An 18,859-nucleotide genomic window follows, 5' to 3' on the forward strand; every position below is an offset into this window, starting at 1 on the left:
TTATATTTTCAACTGTTTCACGATTAACTGATATGCTAATATTCAAAATATTTTTTCCTCCTAAAAAGTGTCTTTTTAATGTATGGTAACCAACGAATCCAAATGAAATAAATAGTAATGCTTATGGACTTTTAGGTGAACACAATCTTTTGTGGCATTTGTTTAAAAATGAGTGAATCTGTCACATTCTTGGTTGTCAGAAAGAAATAACTGTAGAATCTTTTTATATTTCTGTTCTTTTAATTAAATATTGATAAACTGTATGACACCAAAGGCAGCTCCTCAATAAAGGACAGCTACTATTTTTCTGTTTGTTTGTAACTTGTCATTGATTTGCTTTCGGCTCTTGGTTTATGATGTTAAATTCCTCTTATGTGAATGCAATAGCATAAATAATGATTAACGCTTGTGGGTGAAAAGGCATTATTGATCAATGGTATACTTGTATGTAGGAGTGGCTTTAAGCCAATTACAAAATTTCAACAAAAAAAGAAAATCAATCATAGTGGAAGATAACAACGCTGGCTTTGAAAGATGCCTTTGATGTATTCTTGTGGGATATACGTTTCTTTGAAGGTATTACATTAGGATACATTCTGCCCCATCTCCAGCCTACTAACTAATAAACTCTTTCTAATAGATACTCCTTCATATACATTCATCAACATGAACCTTGTTCTAAGGCTGCTGACTGCATCCAGAAATGTTCAACTATGTCAACTTGCCATCACCAGCTAGTGTTGTCTCTGGCTCTCCCTTGGATATTGTTACTGTCACCCCACAGTGTGAAATAGCAGGTCCACAAAGGCATCAAAGGTGCCATCTGCTCTACAATATTGGATCATTCATAGATTCTCATGATTGAATCATTCCTGTCGTTGAGCTGGGAGTTCCACAGTAGAAATAGTGAGCAGTACAGTTGTGGAACTTGTGGAGAAAACAGGCTCCAATGTGAGGACCCCCACAAGGTGTGTATAAATTGCCTTCATCCAATACATAAGGCAAGGGACTAAAATCTGAAGAACTTTTTTACCCAAATCTCTCAGACAGACACGCACAACTGTTATGGCTTCAATTGTCAAATCTGATGTAAGTCTTCTGAGGAACAGTGTGAAGGCACCTCCAGGTCAGCAGGAAAAATCACAAAAAAAGTACTCATTCACCCTGAGTGTCTTTCAAAAGTAACATCTGAGGGATAATCTTCAGACTCTGAAGAACCACCAAAAAAGGGTATGCACAGGCATTAGACTGGATATGGAAAGTTTTTTGAGCAGTCCACTTGCGTGCCGGCGGATGGCGCATTCGGCTCCACTTGGTGTTGTCTGCGCTGGAAATGACATGTGTGGAGCCTATATAGGCAAAGAACTGAGTGCGCTACATAAGAGTAGGCGCATCCCTGTGGTGGGCACACTTGTTCTGGTTCTCTGTGTAGTTAACACGGTAGATTCCAAAGGATTTTAATGAATAGGTTCCAAATGTAGAATTCAAAAAGTTTATTCAAGAATTTTCATTTTCTAAATTTCTTTTTTCATTTCAACATGATTGATAAATGATCGATTCAATCAATATTAGGCTGGCTCCGATGCATTTCGGACTAACCAAGTCCTTTATCAAGGAGCTCTGCAACAGAAAAATAACCCAAATCAAAGATACGGCTTGACGCGTAAACGTGATGTACATAGTAAAGCAATGGTGAATAGGTGATACAACCGCGTGCTGCCCACTGTGATGGTAACATGCTAAAACGGGGAAAATGCTGGACGTGTTCAAGCGTACAAGAGTAACTGAGGGTTGAACCAAACGGGTGCAAGTCGGAATACAAAGGATAAACAAAGGATAAACATTGGCAGTTGGTGCAGAAGGTTAAAAAACGTGCGGGAAAGGAAAACGTTTTCGAAAGTGTGCGCAAGCAAAGGGTCAATGGGGAACGTGAAAGTTACGGAGGGGATGGTGGAAAGTAACAAACAAATTAATGTTTTTTCTCATGAGCCTATATAGGCGCCACAACCAGAGTGCTGACCTCAGTTCCTTCTATGCACCGCCATCAGCACAGTTCCAGATCGAGCACCCACTTGACATATAGTCAATCCACTATTTGTCTGCGTCCACACTATGTCATAAGTTGTACACATATGCAAATAATTGGAAACAGATACAGTATATTTCAAAGAACTAGTACATACTATGTTTTATCTCTGTACAGAAAATGCTCCCAATGGCTTCCATTGCCTATATGAATACTGTAAAATGCTGCATAGAAGAAAAAAAATGTAAACAGTTGTTGATATTGTTGAGTTATTGACTATGAGGATGAGAATTATCAGATATTAGATTTTATTGTGTTTTTTAAGTTTTCTAATCCTTTATTTTTTTCAAAGATTAAGTCTTCCTAGAGTAGCCAACGCGTTTCATCCCATCTCGGGACTTCTTCAGGGCTTGGTCATAAACAATGGATTCCTTTCTGTGATGCATCGTCTCTTGTTAACCAATTCATGGAATTTATTGGCCTTCTTGTTAAAGATGATGGTTGTCAATCCAAGAATTTCAATGGGATTCGTCAGAAGAGATTCAGGCCAATGTCGGCCACCTCATCTAGTGCTCGCGGTAATCAGTGGAGACGAGCTGTCTCCGTTTGGCTACTCTTGGAAGACTTAAAGTTTTCGAAAGAATAAAGGATTTGAACTCTTAAAAACACGTTTCCATGAAACCATTTGTGACTTATCTAAATGTGAAAGACTAATCTTGAAGCAAAATTAAAATTATTGGATAGAGTGGGTGCTGATCATCCTGTTGCTATTGTGGATATAATGATAGGCACTTTAAATAATGTAAAAAACATACCTTTTTTTTTATACATAAAGGAGACAGTAATAATTGATAACTCAGTTCAAATAGTGGGAAGGTAATTTGTTCGGTGCCTCCTGAGTGACTTAATGATTTGTGCATGTGGAGTGGAGCACAAAAGGGAAATTCGCTTGTTTGATTGGTCTTTCTACCCGGTCCCTTTTGGGTTTATAAGGATGACTCTTTTATTTTTCCAGAGTAATTTGTTGAATTGTGCACACTTACTGGATCCAGTGTTTCTGTTTATATTTAAGCAGTTCCACAAGAGAAATAATTGTGAACACATTTCAGGGTTCTGCTAGAGCAGGTTCTTTTAGATCCAAGCCGTCAGATCCTTGGCTCGGCTTTCTGTAAATTGGGTACATCGACCACTATTAGTGGAATGCTTTTATGGCCTCTTTGTTAGAGGTAATCTCCTACAATCAAACAAAACTACACACACACCCAGCGTCAGTCAGCCACTCATGTGGTAAGGCAGCAGGCAGGCTCTCAGTGAATACTGCATGGAGCACAAAACTTCAAGTGAAACTGCTGCATTGTAAACTACAAGTCACAGAGCAGAGTTACCCCTAGTATTGCGCTCCGGACAGCAGTCAGTTAGATGGAAGACAGCTTGCCATACAGGTGAGTAATAGCAGGCTGACTGGCATGCATTGCCATAAAAAAAGAATGCCAACTTGCAGCGCAGACAGCTTGATGCAAATGTTAATGTTCCATGTGATCCTCACGGGTTTTAAAAAAACAAAAGAGCAGGCGCATATGCGGAATAGAAAACACTCACCAATAAAAAGTGCTTAATAAATGGAGGCGGCAACACCCAAATGCACCCTACGAATTCCAGCCCCTCCCACCTTGATTCTGCTAGCTCCCTGCTCGCTATGATCTCTCATGCGGTTTGTGACTATGTAACTACGCTCTATGGGCCACAGTATCAGCACTCAATGACAGCAAAATCAAGGGAACTTAAAAGTAGGCCATACCCTGAACCCAACGTAATTGCTCTGGTTTATCTATCGAGGGTGAAGTAACACTCGCCTGTGCATGCGTAGTTAGACTCCAGGGCACAGAAAATCTTGTGTATCTTTTAATATGGAGCAGAGCAGCCATCATTTAGCTGAGCTGCTCACGTGCTCCCACCTTCCTCCTCCCCTCTCCTGAATAGTAGGGCCCCACCCAACACACCCTCACACACCAGCCGTGGCTGCTGGTTTTAAATCTTTTTGTGCCTGTCACAGGCAAATGTCTGTGACAGACCCGCACTTGGTGTGCCTGTGATGCCTGGAGAGGGACCTTGACTCCAAGACCTGCCCAGATTGTAAAACCATGAATACAAAAGCCATCTTTCAGTGGGCAGTGAAGCTTCTGGCCGTTCAACACATGACTCCTGAACGCACCAGGTCCCATATATAAGGGAGGTCCTGGGACCGCTCTTGAAGTCACGGACATCATTGCAATCGTAGACTTCTTCAGGTATGTCCCATAGAAGAAATCCGAGAAGTTGAAGCATTCCTCGACTTCCCCGCGCTGGTTTCATTCATCTATCGAGTCATGGGGACAATGCCACAAGTCCAGGCTCACTCCCAGTAACTCCTGTGCCTTAGCCCAGTTCCGCTCTGTGCTTCCCAGAATTTCTTTTAGAATTTTGAGCCTCATTTCTGGATGGCCAGACCCCTCTGGAGCCAATGGGTTCAGGAGGGATTCCTACTTGGTTTCTGCTGCAGCCTCCATCTTTGCCACCAGTCTGTCCCTCAGGATATGGGTGGATCCAGATTGGCCCTAGCTGCGACTTTTCAACCTCCTCCAGAGACTTTTCCAGTGGCTTCCTTCTCAGTGCTGCAAACAAAACTTGTTGTGATTCCAGTCTTCGATAGGGAGCTGGACCAACAGCAAACAAGAGCTGTTTGGGTGGCGACACGGCCTGAATTGGAGATAGACCCCTATTTTCCTGAATGCCCCACTGGGGAGCATGAATGATAGGGTATCTGTGTGTCCCTATTGTTATTCTGACCCCCTAGTAGAATCCATGGGCAACAACAACAGATAAAAAGACTTGCCTGATGGCAATGGTATGGATACCTCAACAGACACTGGTCTCCTCTCTCGTCCCAAGGTGTCTGCGGAGGATGGAGCCTCTTTTGCTATGGTGGTCCTGAGGGCGGCTGAGGTCCTGGACCTGACGCTGCAAGCAGTAGAGGTCAAGACCAACGTCTTGATAGAGGTGCTTCAGCCTTGGGTATCTGCCTCAGAACCCCTACTCCCCTTCAATAAAGCCCTCACTGATGTCCTGCTCGGGGCTTGGGCCAAGTCCTGCACAGGCACTCCAGTGTGCAGGACCATCGTTGCCACCATCACCCTGTTCCCAGGGTCCCAGACTTCTTCACCCAGCACCCCGCCCCTGAGAGCCTGGTGGTCAAGGCCTTGACCTCCAAAATGAATCCTGGCATGATCCCTAACACACCACCGGACAGGGAATTCAAGAGACTGGTCGGCTTTGGGAAGAAGGTTTTTTCTTCTGCAGTCAGTGAGGATTGCGTGCTTATTGGGCTGATATTTCCATACTATATGGGATTCAGTTGTGCAAAAGCTGAGCATGGTCTCAGAGGAGGCCCAAGCTATACTCTCCTAAGTTATTGCTGTTGGTAGAGATGCAGTGAAGTTCACTATCAGATTCAGATTGGATACGACAGGCTTGTTCGGGCAGAGCCATTGCTTCCACAGTGGTGCTTCGACATCACAGCATCCCTTATGGACATGCCCTTCGATGGCACTTTCCGTTTTGGTGACAAGGTGGATTCAGCGCTTGAGCATTTTAAAGATAGTAGGGCCAACGCTAGGTCATTTGGGCTCATGATGGCCCTGCGGCAGTCGGGTTTCGCCATCCACTTCTTCCTTCACTCTGGAAGGGGTTATCAGCTACATCCTTTCCCCCTAGCCACTATCAGAAGGCACCTCAGTCTTTTAGTGACTGTGAACACTGCTCCAACAGACCTTGTGGAAACCAAGGCCAGAGGTCTATCCAATCTGCACCTTACTCCTGCGGCAGCAACTGCCACCTTCAAAAAGGCCCTCACACCATCATGGGAAACTGGTTGTTGGCAGGATTTTCTTTCACCTGCCCCAATGGCAAGAGATTACATCAGACAAATGGATACTTGGATGCATTGTCCAACTGGGTTAGACTCTATCTTTCCAACAGACCCTGCCACCTTTGCGACAATCCACTGATTGGCTGACGGGGGACTACCTTTCGCTCTTGTGACAGGAAGTGCTGGCTCTTTGAGAGGATGCCAGCATCAGAAACAAGTTGTGTTTGTTCTTCCCGCTACTTTCTTGTGCCGAAAAGGTTGGAGTCCTCCGCCCTATAGTAGATTTACACCCCCCAACTATTTCCCCAAAAAAGGAAAAGTTCTAGATGCTCACTCTAGCCCAGGTTCTTTCTGCCCTCGCCCCTCCAAACTGGATGATAGCGTTGGACTTGCAGGTTGCCTACTTCCATATCCCCATTTTGCCTTCCCATAGGCATTGCCTACTGTTCATGGTGGGGTACAAGCATTATCAATCAATCAATCAATCAGAGTACTTTTAGAGCATGCTACTTACCCGTGAGGTTCCCAAGGCGCTGAGGGGAGGGGGGGTGCTGCTACAGCTCGAAGAGCCAGGTCTTGAGGAGTCTTCTGAAGGCGAGTAGGACTTGGGTCTTTCGTATGTGGGTTGGGAGGGTGTTCCAGGTCTTGGCGGCGAGGTAGGAGAAGGATCTGCGCCCGAGGTCGTTCGTTGGATGGGGGGACAGCAGCGAGTGCGAGGCTGGCAGAGCAGAGCTGGCGGGTGGGGGTGTTGAAGCGGAGTCTGCTGTTCAGGTAGGCTGGTCCGGCGTTGTGGAGTGCTTTGTGTGCGTGGGTGAGGAGCTTGAAGGGGATCCTCTTGTCGACAGGGAGCCAGTGTAGGTCTCTCAGGTGGGGGGTGATGTGGATGCGGCAGGGGACGTTGACGATCAGTCGGGCAGAGGCGTTTTGGATGCGTTGTAGTAGTCGTAGGTGTTTGGCTGGCATTCCTGCATAGAGTGCGTTGCCGTAGTCCAGTCTGCTGCTGACGAGGGCCTGTGTAACCGTTTTTTTTGTTTCGGTCGGAATCCACTTGTAGATCCTGCGGAGCATGCGGAGGGTGTTGTAGCAGGAGGAGGAGATGGCGTTGACCTGCTTAGACATGGAGAGGGAGGAGTCGAGGATGACTCCTAGGTTGCGTGCATGGTCGGTGGGTGTTGGTGCTGTTCCCATTGTGGTCGGCCACCAGGAGTCGTCCCATGCTGAGGGGGTGGGTCCGACGATGAGGACCTCCGTCTTGTCAGAGTTCAGCTTCAGACGGCTGCTCCTCATCCAGTCAGCGACAGCCTTCATTCCCTCGTAAAGGTTGGTTTTGGCAGTGTGTGGGTCCTTGGTGAGGGAGAGGATGAGCTGGGTGTTGTCGGCGTAGGAGATGATGTTGAGGTCGTGATGGAGGGCCACTTGTGCAAGGGGGGCCATGAAGATGTTAAACAGAGTCGGGCTGAGGGATGAGCCCTGGGGGACGCCACAGAGGATTTTGGTGGCTTCGGATTGGAAGGGTGGGAGGCAGACGCTCTGTGTTCTGCCGGAGAGGAAGGACGTGGTATGGTCAAGGGACTTCTCTTGGATTCTGGCTTCTAGGAGGTCTGTCTTTAGAGTGGGATGGCAGACCGTGTTGAAGGCGGCCAACAGGTCCAAGAGGATGAGGGCTGATGTTTCGCCGTTGTCTGGTTGGCACCTGATGTCGTCTGTGGCCGCGATGAGGGCTGTCTCGGTGCTGTGGTTTCGTCTGAATCCAGATTGGGATGGGTCAAGGATGTTGTTGTCTTCCATGTGGCGGACCAGTTGCATGTTGACGATTTTTTCGATGACCTTTGCCGGGAACGGGAGCAGGGAGATGGGCCGGAAGTTCTTGAGGTCCTTTGGGTCCGCCTTGGGCTTCTTGAGGAGGGCGTTGATTTCGGCGTGCCTCCAGCTTTCTGGGAATGTCGCTGTTTTGAAGGAGATGTTGATGACCTTCCGTAGTTGGGGTGCGATGGCTACATCTGCTTTGTTGAATACGTGGTGTGGGCACGGGTCTGACGGAGACCCTGAGTGGATGGAGTTCATGACCTTGCGTGTCTCGTCGTCGTTGACTTTGGACCAGGAGGTCAGGCGGATGGCGCTGGTGGTGTTCACAGGGGAGGTGGAGTCTGGCGTAGTCGGGGCGGTCGTGGTGTTGAAGCTGTCGTGGATGTCAGCGATCTTGCAATGGAAGAAGATGGCTAGAGAGTCACACAGTTCTTGTGAGGGCGGGATGTCATGGGTGTTGGCGCTGGGGTTAGAAAGTTCCTTTACGATGCAGAAGAGCTCTTTGCTGTCGTGTGCGTTGTTATCCAGGCGGTCTTTGAAGGAGGATCTCTTGGCTAGTCTGATGAGGTGGTGATGTCTGCGGGTGGCGTCCTTGTGGGCTGCGTGGTTGTCGGGTGTGCGTTCGTGGAGCCATATTTTCTCCAGTTTCCGGCATGCACGTTTGGAAGTCTGGAGTTCGTCGGTGAACCAGGTGGCTCTCTGTAGGAAGGTGGATACCTGACTATGGTTACCCCAGATTTTTTGCCTTGTGTTTAGCTGGTTTTTGACTTAGTTGGCCTGGGATCCTGCTAATCAGGGCCCCAGGCTATCTGATCTCTCTGTAAAATGGACTCCATGTACCTTAGGTACATAACTAATTGGATATTGGGTCACCTTATGAGCCCCTGTATAGTGTACTATAGGTACCCAGGGCATAGGTGCACCCAAGGCCTACCAGGGGCTGCAGCATATCTTTTGCCACCCCTGGCTGGCCATCCAAACTGACACAACTGGCTGATCACTCAGCTGGGGCAAGGTCGTGTAATCACCCCTTGCTTAGATATAGTATTCCTATGTCTAACCTTATATCTGGATACATATGCACCTATAAGTCACTTCTATGGCAGGCCTTAACAATCCTGAAGGCAGAGTGCTTGGTTTTATGTGAGATGGTGCTCTAGCATGAGCTGAGCCTGTCTGCAGCTTTCGGAACCATGACCGTGTAGCTGTTCTAGGATATTGCTATACCATATACTCTTAAGTGCATTATGTACCTCGCGGTCCGATGCTAACTTTGGTTTCGCTTTATCAAAACATCTTGTGTAAGGTGTCATACGCTTTGGAATACTACCCCCTCGCCAGTCCTGGCGACGGGGGTAGCTTTCCACCCTTCTAGAAGGAGAAGACATGTTACTTCCATTAATCCCGGTTAAAGTTAACCAGAGCCTAAGCATCACAAAATGGATTCTGCTGCCACAGACACAAGTCTGACCTCCTGCTGCTGGGAGTCCTTCCAGTGAGGGAGGCTTGGACAATAGGTTTCCTGTCACAGGGAGGTGCTAGCACCACCCCAGATAGGCTATAGTGTATTGGGGCAGGGAGGGCTGAATGAAATGAGACACTGTCTGGGACACACAAGGTGTCCCATGCATAGTCCAGTCCAAACCGGTGCTGGGGCACTCCAGACCCAGCTCTGGCACGAAACTGGACAAAGGGAAAGGGGTGTAACCACCCCCTTCCTGGATCCCACCCATAGGAGGGACCTAGCAGGTTATCCAGCCCCTAGATTTGGTATATAGGTAGGAGCTGAGTCCCAAGACTTTAGATATATCCTGACTGAAACTCTGATATGAAACTCTGGACCTTCGACATCCTACTCAACGTAGAAGACTGAAGAATCTCCCTTGTGGTCAAGGAGTGACCACCCTGTGCAAGCTGGCACCATCAAACGCTCAACGGTTTGCTTTGTCGTTGCTTCCGCTGGAGCTCGAACACAGAGTCTGACAAGACCCGGACTTCCAGACTTCCTTCAGCCCGATCCACAGCCACAGCAAAGCTGAGACCCATGGAGGCGACGAAAGACGTGGGACCGGCCATCTTGGAAAGCCAGCGAATTGCTTTCCGTGCAACTTCTGAGGAAGCCTCGAAGTTGTGCATTGGGGATTGAGAAGCCCCAGCACCGAGCACCAACTGCACCGAAGATCACCTCTCCACACTCACCGAGTGCTGCATGGGGCCCTTTTGCATTATCCTGCTCGACGCTTCTGTCCGGTCACTTGCCCGTTGGCTAGTGGCCTCTACGACGACGAAACCTTGAATTTCAAACGCTGGTCTGGTTGCTCCAGACTGGCCCTTGCTCCCCTGAAAAGGAGCAGCCCATCAGACCTTGCTGATCTGATCCAGAAGCCATCTTCGATTCCTGCGTGGGTTGCATTTGCCAAGGCCTGTTGATTCCGAATCGAGAACCGACACCGCCAACAGCGGTAGCCTTCGTGGGACAGTCCTTGCCCAGCTCCTGGTCGTCGGCGACACCACCTGGTCCATGTGGCAGCGGAGACAAGCTTCACGACAGCACCTGATTGCATCCCAACATCGCCTGGTTCCTTCCTGGTCACTGGCTAGTGACCCAGACTCTGTCCCCTCTGCTTTCAGGTACTCTTCATCCTCGATCCGCCCTTGAAACCAACAGGACTCTTCTCTCCTGGTCGCCTGCAGCATCTTTTCTCCAAGGCTCCATAGAACTCCACGACGAAACCCGACACACTTTGACACCTATGCACCCGCTTCCTGTGGGTGAGGTAACGCGAGTACTGCGGTGCTCCTGTAAAGATTAACTCTCCTAGTGTCCTAGTTTCCAGTGGTTAGCTTCTAGTCCGGTCAGAAGACTCCTAAACCTTTAACTTTCTAACTTTTACGCAGCCATTGAATTCTATGTGTGCACACGTGTGCATTTAGACACTGCACCCTAATTACTGTTAGTCCAGTGTAGCCCCAGCGATTCCCAAGGCCCTAGGCCTTACCATTGTTCGTGACGTGGTTCTTATACCACTATTTTAGTATATGGTTTAGCGGGCCACCAGGGCCTATCCATATTTGTGCAACTTTTGTATGTTATATTAAGTTACTTGTTATGCGCTTGTGCTCCTGTTCTCATAAAGAGTTCAGAGGGTTGTTTTAGAAATAAATACATATATATTTTGAATATATAACCTGTGTGGTGTCCTTTCATTTGGTATTAAAAGGATTGCATATGGTAAAACAGCTGGCTTCACATGCCCTCTTGAGTTTAGCCTAAGACTGCTTTTGTCCATGCTACCCCTAGGATAACTGGTCTATAAAGTTGACTTTACAACCATAACCCTAAGGGTTGTTTGGACTGGTGCAAGGTGCTCACTAGAATAGTTAACATCATATACCAGGCCAACTTCTTACACTCTCTTGCTGGCGTGCCTGTTGGAGGGTTTCTTGAGCGGGATGAGGGTGTTGGCGCAGTCGTCGATCCACTGTCTGAGGTTGCGGGCTGCGGTGTCTGGGTTGGTGGGGTCGGTGGGTGGGTTCTGGGCGAGGGTGGTGATCAGCTAGTCTTCGGTGACTTTGCCCCAGCAGCGGTGAGGCAGCTTTTGGGTGCGGTGGTGCGTGGTTGGTTTCTTGAAGGTGAAATGGATGCAGTGGTGGTTGTTCCAGTGGAGTTTGGTGGTGTGGTCGAAGGCGACGTGAGTGCTTGTGGAGAAGACGGGGTCCAGAGTGTGGCCGGCAGTGTGGGTGGGTGCGGTGACGAGTTGTCTGAGGCCGAGGTTGGCGAGGTTGTTGATCATGGTGGCGGAGTTAGCATTGTTGTTGTTCTTGAGGTGGAAGTTCAGGTCCCCGAGGAGTATGTAGTCCCTGGAGGCGAGTGCGTGGGGGCTGGCGAGGTCGGCGATGGAGTCGCTGAACTGAGCCCGGGGTCGGGGGGGTCTGTAGATGAGTGTTCCTCTGAGGGTGGTGTTAGGGTCGGTGTGGATCGGAAGTGTAGGTGTTCGGCGGTGTTGAGGGTGTCATCTGCGTGGCTGGCGACCTTGAGGGTGGACTTGTGGACAATGGCTATTCCTCCTCCGGTTCCGTTTGCGCGATCCCTGTGGGTGATCTTGTAGCCGTCCGGGATGGTTATGGCTATGTCAGGCGCCGAAGAGTCGTCCACCAGGTCTCGGTCAGGAAGGCAACGTCTGGGGCGGAGGTGTCCAGCAGATCCCAGAGCTCGACAGCGTGTATGCGTGTTGAGGAGTATGCAGCGGAGGTGGTTGGGTCCAGTTCTTGGAGGTTTGGTGGTTCGCAGGTGAAGTTGCAGGTGTGGCAGGAGAAGGGTCCGTGGGTCAGTTTCGGAGTGGCCTGGAAGCAGGTGTGGTTTAGGCCGGCGTTAAGTGCGTGGAGGCTGCTGGCATCGTAGTGGAGTCTGGTGTTGTGGCGTTCGCGGGGTCCAGGGGTTCTGGCACTAGGCGCGGTCCAGGTGCGGACGGGCGCAGACGGGCTTGCCTTAGGCGCGCCTTCGGTGCGCCAGTGGTGCGCCCGCTGCGCGTGTCTGCTGCGCGGCTGTGCAGCTGCCATCATTTTAAGGGGAGGTGGGAGGGAGGAGCAGGTGGGAGGCAGGGGTTAACGAATGGGCACGGGGCGGGGCCGTAGGGGCAGTAGCGGCGGGAACAGCGATCAGGGGCACGGGGGCCAGGAAAGACAGCGCCCAGGAATGGGCAGCAGAGACCGAGGGTGCAAGGCTCTGGTGGAGCTGAGCTGCAGCGGTGGGGGGGAAAGACCTACCTGGCAAGGTCAGGGGTCGGGCACAATCAGGGGAGCAGAAGGCAAGAAAAACGAGTGCAATCAGGGGAGCAGAAGGCAAGAAAAACGAATGCAATCAGGGGAGCAGAAGGCAAGAAAACGGGCACAGATAAGAATGCAGGCACAGGGAGTAGACAGGCAACAGCGGTCACAGACACCAGAAGACAGTATGGGCAGTACAGGGAAGACAGACAGACAGCGACAGTGATACAAACCTAAGGCCTACCACTGGCCACCAGGGATGAGGCGCTGGTGGTAGCCTGCGGGTGGAGGAGGGCCTCAACTTCTACAGCAGCAGCAGCTGGGGCAGGACACACAGGCGGAGCTGTGTGGTGGGGCAGCGACCTACCAGCAAGGTCAAGGGTCGCTCCCCCAGTTCATTGTGCTCCCCTTTGGCCTTACCAGCGCCCCTCAGTTGTTCACCAAGGTGATAGCCTTGATTGCAGCACATCTGCAGAGGTCGGGGTTCCAAACTTCTTCAGAGTCGACGGCTGACTATTGAAGGCGAGCCAGACTGCAGCAGACCTCCTATATTTTCTGGCATTCACTAAAAACGTGTTGAAATCACACCTGACTCCCTCTCAGACGCTCCTTTTCATCAGAACAGTTCTAGATACAGTGCACTTTCGGGCTATCCTCCGGATTGGTGAGTCCAGGATGTTCGGGCTACGATTTCAATGTTTCAGCCTCTCGCCCAGATTTTGGTGGGATTGACTCTGAGGCTGCTGGGTCTCATGGCCTCCTGGATCTTGCTAGTGAAGCATTCCCAATGGCATTTGCTGGCTACGCAGTGGGACCTGAAGTCCCAGTAGATGCAGCATCAGGAGAATCTCTCTGACCTGGTCCAAATATCTGAGGGAACTGCAAAAGACCTGCAGTGGTAGCTGACAAATCGTGATGGGGTCAGGAGCAGACCCCTCTCCCTTCCACACCCAGAGCTCACAGTAGTGATGGATGCGTCACTTGTGGGTTGAGGGTGCCATCTGAGAGGAAGAAATCAGAGGACTCTGGTCTTTGGTAGAATCTCAGCTCCGCAAAAACCTATTGGAATGGAGAGAGATTCTCCTGACAATAAAAGCCTTTCTTCCTTCCATCAAGGGAAGGTTAGTTCAGGTGTTCAAGGACAACACCACTGCCATGTGGCATTGGAATAAGCAGGGCAGGGTGGGGTTGTCGACCCTGTGTCAAGAGGTTGTGTGTCTCTGGGCATTTTCCTGGTGGTGCAATATCTGACGGGTTCTCTGAACACCAGAGGGGGCAAGCTTCGCCATCTATGCCTCACGGACCACAAATGGTGACTCAATCCAGAGGTAGTGCAAGGTCGCTTCAGAAATTTGGGAGAACTTTGGTTAGAGCAATTTGCCAGTCACTGAGAATGTGCAATGTCAGCCCTTCTGTATACTGGTGTTTCCAAGGGAGCTCTTGCTCAGAGACGCATTTAGTCTTGAGTGCAGGTCAGTGCTCCTATACACCTTCCTATCAATACTACTTCTGCCCCCAGTTCTCAAGAAGATCAGGACTGACTGGGACCAAGCCATCTTGGTGTCTCTGAATTGGGCATGGAGAGTATGGTATCCCAAACTCATGAGCATGTCTTCCAATCAGGGTGCTCCTACGAGAGGATGTCCTATCCCAGCAGCGGGGGAGGTTCCTGTACCCGAACCTACACACTCTTCATCTACAATGTGTGGAGATTAAGCTGTGACAGTTTAGAGCTTTTGACCTCCCTTCAGAAGTATGTTATGTCATTCTGGCTGCGAGGCGTTCCTTATCAAAAATTAATGTGCCTGCCAAAGGAACAAATTTGTGGGTTGGTGTGCTGCCAAGTCCAAAGATCCTCTGGCTCCATCCTTGTCTGAAGTCCTCTTGTTTATTTTATCTGTTGCCAGGCAAAACCTAGCTTTGGACACAGTTAAAGCTTACCTTTCAGCCATCTAAACTTTGTGCGGTTGCAGGATAAAAATCTCCCTTTTCAAGTCACCTACTGTGACTCGTTTCCTGAAGTATGAACACTTTTTCACCCTACTCCTTTCTTTGTGCACCAATGAGATATTAATTTAGTTGTCACCTTTTTAATGTCCTTTAAAAAAATAGTGCTCACAGACTGTAAATAAAACATACCAAGCAACAACATATGTAACAGGGGCAGTCCTCATGGGAGGTTACAACAGGAGAAAAGGAGGAACTAAGGAGGGACTACTAAGCCTATTCACATATCAACAGCCACCATTTTCAAAGGACAGTAACACAAGCCAATAGAAAAGATGGGTGGAAATGGGCAGAGTTAAAGTCCATACCTGAAAACAGCATGTCTCGAAGAGACAGCACCAGCACTGCCTAGGCGAGACATAAAAGGAACACGATTTAGGGTGACAAGTAACAACAGTTTGCAATCGCAGTCAGTATAATCCAAAGATCACTGAGGCGCCAAGTATTCAATCGATAGCAGCACATGAAATAAAGCTGCAACCACTTCAAGGTTTCCATGACTAGATTAGTACTCCAGCAGCAGGAATGTTCAGATGTCACCACAACCTCTGCAATCCACACATACCCTTCATTGGATCCTTTATAATATTGAGTCATCCATGACTCAGTACCATGGGATTCTTAATTTGTTTCTACAAAGGACGTCACTTGTTTGTCTTTCAGAAGGTCCTTTATAGTCTCCCTGTTATTGCACAGGGGGCAGCCGGCAGTCCCGTCATGTTACAGTCTTATTAGTGGATGGAAGGAAGTCGTATTGCTCTAATGCCAGTAGAGAGTTTGACTCTTCTCTCCAATATACTTCTGCATGGTGTGGTCACTATAAGGAAACAATCTTCTCTGCTTTAACAGGTCACATATATTCATCCCACCACCACATCCTTCCTTGCCTATTAGAAGTCATCCAGAGATAGACTTCATCCTCCCTCCTTTAGTTGTAGCAAATCACCTACATCCAGTCTCTCACTGCATCCCTCTCTATCTGTAGCAGTTTTCCTATAGCTAATCGTCCACCATCATCCTTCCATGACATTAGCATATCTTCTATAGCCAAACTACAGCCACTGTCTTACCCTGATTGTACCCAACCCATACTTTCACCAGCATCCTTCCCGGGCAGTGGTAGGTCACCATTAACCGGCCACAACCCACATCCTTCCCTGGTTAGATCGTTTCTTGGCTGTAGGATGTCACCCAAAGCCCGCGCTCGATTAGCATTTTTCTCTGTCAGTAAGAGGTAACTACAGCCACCATCCACCAGTATCCTTCCTTGGTTTTATCGTGTAACTCTTAGGCAGCCTTCCACCGACATCTTTCCTTGGCTGTAGCATGTCATCCCTAGCCAGTCATTCGCTGTTGTACTTTTCTGATGTTAGCAGCTTGCCATTGCCAGCCTACAATTTGGATTTAGTACATCACCTATAGTCAGGCTATAGCCAACATCTTTCCTTGGCTGTAGCATATCAGCCACAGCCAGACTACCACCAGCATCTTTCCCTGGCTACTTCGGCCTCCTTTTCTTTCTGTAGCAGGTCACCATTGTTACACTGTGTTGCGGCCACTCATGGTCATTACAGTGGCGGCTCCTCCGCTAAGGCAGAGGAGCATCGCCCCACTGCCTTGGAGCAACAAAAGAAAGGAAACTAGTTATTATCATTTTATTTTGTCCTCCCGCTGCTGCAGCTTGCATGAGGGAGTGGGGCAGGGCGGAAGAGCAGGGGAGGAGTGGTACAACCCTCCAAGTGCGCATTGACTCCAGCCGCCCAAACCAGTCATGCGCACTTTCCCCTTTCTCCATGCCGGCTGCATTACAGCCTGCATGGTGAACATGCCCACCCCTACTGACCCTGGCTGATCGCCTTGTCACGGTGATCAGACCAATCTCAATGCTGCATTGCAGCATTGCGATTGGCTGCGGGGAGCGTGGGAGCCCTGGTGCTTCCTGCTTCTTGTTTCTCAAGCCAGAAAGAGGATGCAGGAGAGGGGCCCGCCCCACTGCTGCTTCCAGGCAGAAGCCACAACTGGGATATTAGTCTCCCTAGCTTTAACAGCAGCCGCACTACAAGACAAGTCTTACTTCTACTGCGTAGTTTACCCTGAACACAGCACGCAACTAGGAAATCGAGCCATGACAAGATGCCACCAGGGGAACAGGGTCTTTTACCAGAAAGTGACGTAGGATACTGTTAACACTAGATCACTATACACCATCAATGCAGCTTGCAGAAAACCTTAAAGAGGCATCTTGTAGTGTAGAGTTATGTTTGCATGATAATCTAGAATACTCATTCCTTGAACATCCCACACCAAAACAGTGGCATGATCTTCTGTAGGGCCACTTGGGAGACTACTATAGAAGGTGAGTAGCTAATGAATGAAGTGTGTTATAACACTAAATGAGCTCATCTCTTTCACAGTGATCTTCCCTTCATACTGCACTGGTTTCTCTCTGATCTTTGTTTCACTATTGTTTGAATTGTTTGTTCTTGGGTGGAATATTGATTTCGTGTGCTTCTTTAAAGGGTTTTCAGATTTTTTTCATCTTTCTCCTCTCTATCAAGGTGCCTTCCCTTCTGGGTTCCTGGAAGTTGTTTTGATTTGGCACCTAAGTTTGCCTCACATTGTTGTTTACACCATGCCAGAGAAGTGTCAGTAGAAGGTTGCACTTATCCTTCTGAATTATGGCAGATGAAGAGAAAAGCAGATGAAAGGCCACACTATGATAACTATAGTCAGAAATCTACTTGCACCCTTGGCTGCCTGTAGCATTTAAACTATAGCTCCATGACCCTGCTCTGACTGTATCATGTTACTTATAGTCAGCTTTCCACAATACACTTTCCTGCTTGTAACAAGCCATCCATATTCTGCCTACTATCAGCACCTATCCCAAACTGAAGCAGGTCACCCATATGTTTTGATTGAGCTACTTCCATTATTATCCACACACAGTTTTTCTATTCACTAGTATCACAGGGATTTAATTTAAAGTTTATAGATTTTACAAATGACTTGTCCTTGTCCTATGGTTCTTTTACGTGCCATTTTGACAGCCATGATGCCTTATATAAATAGATTTAGAGATGGCATTCAGAGAAGATCACCAGGTTCTTCAAAATTTGAGTGGAAGGTTTTATCACACTTTCGGTTTTTCTGAACCCTATGTGTAATATTAGGTGACAGATTTGAAATTAAACACTTAGATTAAGCATATGTGTCATGATTTTCTTGAACAAGGTACATACTGAATCAACCCAATTAGTTTCCACAGTGTTAAAATGCGCACCGCTAAAGGCAGGCATGAACTTCTCTAGGGTTATCGGGGAGTCACCTTTAAATACCAAAGAAGTAAATCTAAAGTTCAGTTTGCCATGTTGAGGTCTCGCCTAGCGTTGCAGCGCGCATGCGCTGTTGCTCTGTGAACTATGGCATATCTGTAAGTATTGTCCCATTAGGCTGTTCCTATACATCTAGCATCCCCGGCCTTTCCAGACAGCCAGAAGCAAGAGGTCCATGAGTAGACACACTTGGTGTTGATACCACCCCTACCTGCAACAGATGCTTGCCACCTTCGGAATTGGATGCTAATGATTGACTCTCTCAAACATAAAGAACACTAAGCGAGAAAAAGAGTCTGAGAAGGGCCCCCGCCTGCCTCTGAAGTAACTACACAACACAATAATGGGGTGGTGTCCTTTATATCAGAAGCATCCGGAGAGAAATGCCAGAAGCAAAGTATATGATTCAATTGGTTTTTATGTTAAGAACACTATTATGTTTGTGTGTCTCCTACTGAGATTGGCAATTCCAAGAGTTGGAGGTGGTGGGCTCACTCGCATACTGTGACATGCTTCATCATAGGCTGCCTCGTCCCACCCTGGCAGGATAATACCACCAGGGTGGGCTCAACCTCCGGTTGGGCTATCCCGAACGAGTTCTTAGATATTCGTATTCTTTTCTGGCTAACAGGAATTCAATTACTCGCTAAAAATACTCTGGAGGTCATGTAACCAGTTGGCATACAGGAGTCTCGTTCATTGTCAGAATTAACCAGACAAATGGCTCCACCAACTAAGAACGGCCATGCATGACCACCCACAGAATCGAAAAAGAGCTATCAATCTGTCAATCCTATCTGTGTCCAGGGAGGGCAAGACTTCTCCATGCTAACTAGTTACGTGACCCAAGTATATTTTTAGCTAGTAAATGGACTCCTGTTATCCAGAAAATAATAAGAATATCTAAGAACTCCCCCAGGATAGCCAAAACTGAGGTTGAGTTCGACCTGGTGGTTTTATCCTACCACGGTTGGACGAGGTGGCCTATGATGAAGCATGTCACATTTCCCTCCA

This window comes from Lissotriton helveticus, chromosome 5_1, assembly GCF_964261635.1.
Source record: "Lissotriton helveticus chromosome 5_1, aLisHel1.1, whole genome shotgun sequence".
In the NCBI taxonomy this organism is placed as follows: domain Eukaryota; kingdom Metazoa; phylum Chordata; class Amphibia; order Caudata; family Salamandridae; genus Lissotriton; species Lissotriton helveticus.